This window comes from Silene latifolia, chromosome 11 (genome assembly GCF_048544455.1).
Source record: "Silene latifolia isolate original U9 population chromosome 11, ASM4854445v1, whole genome shotgun sequence".
NCBI lineage: Eukaryota > Viridiplantae > Streptophyta > Magnoliopsida > Caryophyllales > Caryophyllaceae > Silene > Silene latifolia.
In genome coordinates this window covers 116,204,665-116,212,136 of record NC_133536.1, presented here as the reverse complement: position 1 = coordinate 116,212,136, position 7,472 = coordinate 116,204,665, and the positions used below count along the sequence as shown (strand labels likewise).

Sequence of the window (7,472 nt, the reverse complement as noted above, 5' to 3'; positions counted from 1 at the left end):
CTTCCATACAAAGTTTGCATCTTTGATTAGTTTTGAGAAAGTTTGTTCCTTTTTGTATTAATTCATCCTACTCTTAGTTTAATTAATAGATCTCCTTATTTCCTATAGTTAATTGCATGTTTAATTGTCGAAATCAAATAATTACCATGTTTATTGTTAGACCATCTACCTTTATTAATTGTCTTGCCACAACAAACATGAATAGTGAGTAGTCTCCTCACTAAGGTGTGTTTAGGTCCGACATGAGTAAATCACATGCTTAATTCCACCTAAATTTGTTGTCAAGGGGGAAATTAGTGGGGTTTCCATTGGAATTTGATTGTTTATGTTTTAATTGAGAGTTTGGTTGGTTGGGTACCCTTGTCAACCAATGGGAATTAGTTAGGTGCCTAGTTGACTTGCTTTTTACATTACTTGCCAATCAAGGTTGAACCCGGAAGGGAGAACCTTGAGAGGGTGCCTTTGGGGAATCGGGTTGACTTTCACCTTTAGGAAAAGGGTTAGAAAACACAGGAATTTATCGCACGCGTTTTCGCACTAGTAGAAAAAACACCTATTGCGTCAGTTGAATTGCGTCGGTTTTAGAAAACACGACGCAAAAAGTACTCACTTTTGGCGGGAATCCATTTTCGCCCTATAGGGAAGCTTAATGCGTCGGTTCTTGGAAAAAAACTGATGTATATAATGCGTCAGTTCTCAGCAAAACCGATGTATTTAATTAAATACATTAGTTATGTCACTAAACCGACTTATTTAATTTTTGTTTTTTTGTATCGGTTATATCTAAAACTGACGCAAATGATGTATAATTAAAAAAAAATTACGATTAAACATTGATATTCATTCACTCTCGCTAAAACCTTTCAATTTTCATCCCCAAACAACTATCCAATTATAGAGTATTTCGGAGGAGAGAGAAAAACAAAAATCCCCAAATCTTCAACAATGGTTGTCGAACCCAATCAAAGACAAGAAATTGAAAGCCAAGGATGAATAAACCACCGAGATCGATGGTGGCCTTGTTCTCTTTATTGAGAAACTTCAGGAAATCCAAGATGAACTTGAAAAGGTTTGGATTTTTTTTCGATTTTTATAGGGTTTTTGCATTTTGGGTGAACATAGCTTTGTAAATTTGTGTATAATGGTGTATATGTTTGTTATTGTTAATTTTTTTTGGATTTGTGATTTTTGATGATGGGTAGTTGAGATTATTGCTACTTCTCGATCAATGCCACCAGCGTACTCGTTAAAGATCTCAGTCGCAAACTCGCCAACTGCACGAGCGTTGACTACACTAATCTCCCATGTTCACTCTTTCTACCTCCCAGGCTCGCGATTTTCAAAGGGTTTTTGTCTTCTTTACTTTTTTTTTCCAATTTCCTTGTCAATTTCATTCTAAATATAATTTATTGTTGAACTAATGTTATCTTGTGCTTAATTGATTTTGATTTGATGAAATTGTTGAGTATTTGGGGAAAACGAAACCCTAACTTTTATGAATTTCCAATTTCTTTGTCAAGGATTGCTGCGTAGACCGGTCAGCAAAGGTATGATATGTACATACACTCACATTAACGCCGTTTCTTATGTTATGCATGAAGTCACAATGGTTCTCTTGGCGCTGCTTCTGTATTTTATAATCGGACAGTGTATTCGAGGATTGGGACATCATGTGTTGCTATGTTTTATCATTCTTTTCGTGTTCCAGTGTTAGTTTGCTTTGAAGTATACATGTTTAGGTCCAACCTGATTCTATATGTGCGAATGAACTTGGTAATCCTTTGTCTATTCTTAACCGTGAATACTTGATAAATTCTTTTTTTTCTTTTTATTATTGTTGGTGTTATAGGAGGCACGAGGCTATTATAATATGCTGGAGGATAGGGATTTCGAACTATGACCTATCGACCCCAGTCTGAATGTTTTCATGAGGTAGGCAAGCAATGCTGATGATCAACGTGATCTCTGCAGGTGATCCAGATGCTAGGTAATGTTTGTTTTTCAACTGTAATTGTTGTTTAATTCGTGGGATTTCAGTTCTTTAGCTTGCTTATAGTTTTGTTAGTAGAATAGTAGCTTAGTAAGTACTTGCTTTGCCTCTATCATTTGTTTACATTATTTTTCTTTATGAAATGTAATTTAATCAAAACTAAACAAATAGTTAGGACAGACGGAGTATGTATATTGTGTATTTGTGCTTGTTAAGTAACATGACTAGATTTTTTCTGGAATGAAAATGTTCTGGTTCGTGGGTGTCAACTTTGTGTAACATTGAGGTATTGGAAGATGGAGTTCATGTGAGCCGATTATAATAAAAAAAAGTAAGGTGTAGTATCATTAATGTTTGTGGGATATACAGTTTAAAAGTAATGTGAAGTTTCCCTTCGACCGTTGGTTACGTCTTGATAGTTTTGTTGAGTACCATTAGGCCGGATGTTGAGCTCAGGTATAATTGTTAATGTTCAGGACTAATCACGCAAATAGGATAGCGGCTATAGTTGAATGGTTCATCCAGATGCTAAGTTATTCCTCATAAGGTTTAATCTCGAAGTAGTTTAATACTTATGAGATCATGCAGTGGTTTAATCAAACTATTGTATATATGTTTATTTAGAATGGGATGACGTGGAGAAATTGTGTTTATCAGAATGTGATTTGAGAAAGTTGGTTAGAAATTGTTGAATATCTTAAAGCAGTTGCCTACTTGGAAGCATCCTAAAGAGTTAGTTACTTGTGGGGAAGTAAAATTGTTTTTTGAGCGCCTTTAACATGTTGGTTTGGATGCAACAGGGCATCTAATGTCACTTTGATAAAGAAAATGGATCCTAAAAGACGATTTTGCTTAATTTTGCTCAGGGGTTAATGAAAGATTTGTAGTGAGATACGTCAAAGATTTCTAATGAATTCAATTTCTTGCATTAGATTGTGTAGTTCAACTATTCTTCTACTTGTATCTTCAATATATTTTCGACTTATTTCTCTTTTCCATTTAATTAGTTTAACTTGCTTTTGATCGCCTCTTCTGAAATTCTTTCAGCAATAGTTGGTGACATTACACCTTGGGATGGTATTTCTAAGGAGGAGAAGAATCGTAAGGAACAGGAAGCACTCGACCATATGTGCAATGTCCTTGGCGAAGAATCAAGAGTTATCCCTTATTATCTCTATTTTACTTGCCATTTTATATACATTTCTAGGGCCTTGAGGGGAGTTCCCTTTCAGGCCTTGCTTTTTGACTCTCCGATATAAATTTTCAAGTTAAAGGTCAAGTTGCTTCATGAATTCAACAAGTAGTCATCTATAGGTTTTAGGATGCATTGTGAAGAAAATTCTCACTTGGTTTTGTGGGAATGAGTTCTCACTTGGATAATATGTTTTGTACATTGACAATGAATATGGGTAGGAGTTAAGGAATTCGGAGCGGCTGGTGAACCTTATATAAACCTGGCTGCAAAAAATGGCTGCCAAATTGAATACGAGAGTCTTTGTCACTTTTAAGTCTCGTGTGTGCTCTTTGTCTTCATTTTTTTATATTTCATGGTTAAATAATACTTTTTGTTTCTCACATTATATTTCACTATTATAAGGTTCCCAATAATTTGATTATTCACTTATTTAATAATGTAATTTGTTAGTCTGAATTTTTTTGATATGATATATTAGTCTCTTCTCTTGGAGATTGCAGGTGATCTATATATTCTTCTACTATTCCGATCGAGGACTATTGACTACTTGAGTATGTTCGGTTCAGACGTTCAGTTATGTTAGGTTTGTGGCAGCGAGTTTGGATTGATATATAGTTTTTTGTAAAGTTTACTAGATGTTTACAGAACATTTAGTATAGATTAGCTTAGTAACTAAACATTGGATCGTATTCAGAACATTGTTTGGTTGAATGAAATGTAATGTTGTTTTACATGCATGTGATGTATTAGTGGCTGGTTTGATTTTTTGTTGCGGGTTTTTATGTTTTAGTATTCGGATTGTCAGTTTTATGGGGAGTTGGCGCCTAAATTTCAGTAGCAAATTTATATATATAAAAAATACATTAATAAATTGCGTCAATTCTTGAATGAAATGATGCAAAGGAGGGAAATGAATTTTCACTAAAACAAAATATCAAATGCATCAGTTCTTATGACAAATGACGCAAAAAAAATAAACATAATGCATCAGTTCTCTAAAGAACTAACGCAAATAATAACTATTTGCGTCGGTTCTACATATTTATTGCGTCAGTTCTATTTACGCAAATGGAGAATTTTTGCGTCGGTTTTTAAGACACAACTGACGCAAATGTTGAATTTTTTGCGTCGGTTTTACAACTGACGCATATCAAATACGACCCCTCGATATACGTCAGTCAAAAACCGACGCAAAAGGCCCTCTACAACGACGATTAGGGGGTTTTTTCCATTAGTGTCGAGTCCTAGAAACTTGCATAAGAGAGGTCCGAATCAAGAACCCGGGAGGGAGGTAAGTGGGGAATCCTAGTGTCTTAATATGAGTCCAGGAGGAAATTATTAACCGAGTTAGAGGCGTTTTCCCACACTAAGCTACCCCTAGACGATAATTGACGGAATTAACGTGTTGATTATGAATTGTTAGTGACTTAATCGCACCCTAGGCCTTTCTTAAATTGATTAAAACCGTATTCAATACTTGCTTCTTAATCTTAGAATTTACTTAGCTAAACGATTGAACGTAACAATTGGTAGTCTCATTTGCTCCTTGTGTTTGACCCTTTATTGTGCAACGATACGTCGACTTGCAAGGTTAAAACTTTGACCATCATGTTTTTGGCGCCGTTGCTGGGGAGCAAAGGCAATATATTTGTTTGGGCTAAAATTTACATAATAGGTAGAGCCCACCACTACAAGAAAAACTAAAACAGGCAACATATTTTTAGCGATCGATTTTGATAGTCGCCAAATTGGCGACTGATATTAGAATTAGCGACTGAAATCAGTCGCTAATTTGGCGACTGCTTCTTTTAAAAAAGGAATCTTAGTTAGCGACCGACTTTCAGATTTAGCGACCGAAGTCGGTCGCTAAATTGCTTTATAGAAATCCCGCAGTATTCTTTCCCTCTCTCCTGATTTTCTCTTTCGAATAAAAAAAAAAGGAAAGGCGATCGACAAGAACGACGACACCACCACCTATTCTAGCCGTGGCCACCGTCCTCACCGCCTCCACCACTCCTATTTAATTAGGTTAGTTTTTTTTATTTAATTTCAGTTTAATTGGTTTAATTTGTTAGATTAATTTGTAGTTAGTTGGATTAATTTGTGGTTATTTTGTTAGATTCATTTGTAGTTATTAGGTTAGATTAATTTGTAGTTAGATTTTAGTTTAATTTGTGTTTGAATTAAAAGGGAATGATTAAGGGGGTTTGTGTTTAGGTTTAGGGTTATGGGTGGGGGTTTGGTCGGCCGTAGGTGGCGGTGGGTCGGCCGTGGGTGGGTCGTGGAAGTGGTGGGTCGTGGGTGGTGTTTGGCATTGGGTAGCTAAGTTAAACCGTCTTATTATTATTAGTATTAAGCTAAGGGGAACCGTCTTAATTTTATTATTATTACTAAGTTAAGTGAAACCGTCTTATTATTATTAATATTAAGCTAAGTGGAACCGCCTTTTGCATTAATGGAATTAGCTAAGTGGAACCGTCTTTTGGATTAAGAGAAATTAGCTATTAGCTAAGTGGAACCTTCTTTAGGACTTGATTTTGATAAATTTAGTTTGATAATGCATGTTATTGATGAATTGAGGTTGAATAATCCTGTTTTTTTTGTTTTTCTTTTCTCCTTCCAGGGTTGTCACCGTGCTACTGAGCACCACCGTCCGCCGTAGCTGTTGCTTCTCTTTTTCTTTTCATTTCTGCTTTTACTTGATTAGGTAACCTCCTCTTACTAGTTACCTTTTAAATTTACTAATTTGAGTTCAAATTATGCTACGGGCACTAGGATAAAAACCTTTATTATGTTGTTGATATTGTGCTATTGATTGACTTAATTAATTTAGTACCAAGTGTTGTTTATCTTAAACTTTAAATTATTGTTAGTTTGATTTGATGTTGACTTAGTACCCGTTCAAGAATTACTCATTAGGAGTAATTCTTGAATAGTCCCCATTTTGGGACTGTCTTTGTACATTTCAAGTCATTTAGGTAGTAAACACGTACTTGTGAATTATTAATGAGGAATGAGTTTGGTGGCGATCCCTTTAATGTTCTCCGAATACATGTATATGTGGAGTAATTATTTAAACTACATTGATGTGTATTTGGAGAACTGAAGGGAATTGCTGCCGAATTTTTTCCTCATTAATAAATTACAAGTGTGTTTGCTAGTGACTTGAAACCTACATTGACGGGTTTAGGTTGGAGTGATAAGGACCCTATTCGAAGATGGATTACTTGTTGACAATATTTATATATTGTTTTCATATGTTTATTGTATAATGTGAAAATTTTGTATGTAATATTATTGTTATTTTTAAAAAAATGTTTAAATTATTGTGGGTTCTTCTTTAGATTAAAATGAAGAGATTGGAACGTGATACCTGGTGATGTGAGTATCAAAAATAATATTTATAATTTTCCAAACTACAACTAGCAAGCGGTAGTAAGGGTCGATCCGCAGGGAGTTAGGGAGTTAAGTTGTTTTATTTCAGTCTATAGAATTTCTGGGGGGTTTTAGATTGAAGTAAATCTAAGTCTAAATGCAAAAATTAGATAAGCAAACAATAGAAATAAGTGTAAGCAAATGATAAAAAGGAGCTAAGACGGTCGGTTCACTATAGCTGCGATGGCATATAATCCTAGGTAAGTCCGACATACAGTCGTGTAGGATGGGTAAAACATGTCCTCTCAGCCCAAGTTAACTAGTAGCTCCTTTCGGCCTATGCTACAAGTCCCTAAGTCTCACTAATACTAGCTCTCACCCTGAAAAGTGATTCCTAAAGCCTAAATTACTTATCTTTCGATCTTAGCAATTTAGTCGTCTTAATTCATTAATTAATGCCCTCCTCTATTTCTCGATCTACGGGTTGGTCAAAATTAAGCATCTAACAAGTCTCCTATCGCTCTCATTGTTAGATATTGAACTTAACGAATCAAACGATGCTAATCAGACACGGGTCTGGTCGATCGACCAACTACTTCAGTCGACCGATCACACGGCATAGTCGATCGACCAGTTAAGCCAGTCGGTCGACCATGCCCTAATTCGGGGTCACCTATTCTACGCCATCTGCGCTATAGCTCCCCTACATCTTAGCAAAGGTACTTAGCTACTCATGTGAATGATAACAACAGTAAAATTAACAAATAAAGCAATTGAATTCATAATAGAATTTACTAAATAAATAACTAACATGAAATGAGAATTCGGCTTTGGGAAATCTAAACTATCAATTTAAACTACGGAAGAATTAAGGCAACGAAACTGAACAAATGAACAAAGGAATACCGTAAA

At 35.3% G+C, this 7,472-nt stretch overlaps 1 long non-coding RNA gene across 1 annotated transcript; it reads left to right on the top strand.

The window, feature by feature from the left end:
* Positions 1–849: 849 nt before the first annotated feature.
* Positions 850–3,421, top strand: LOC141615044 (uncharacterized). The gene is made up of 3 exons (XR_012529573.1): positions 850–1,069; positions 1,203–1,987; positions 3,038–3,421. It is a non-coding gene; the product is annotated as an uncharacterized LOC141615044 (long non-coding RNA).
* The last annotated feature ends 4,051 nt before the right edge of the window (positions 3,422–7,472 follow it).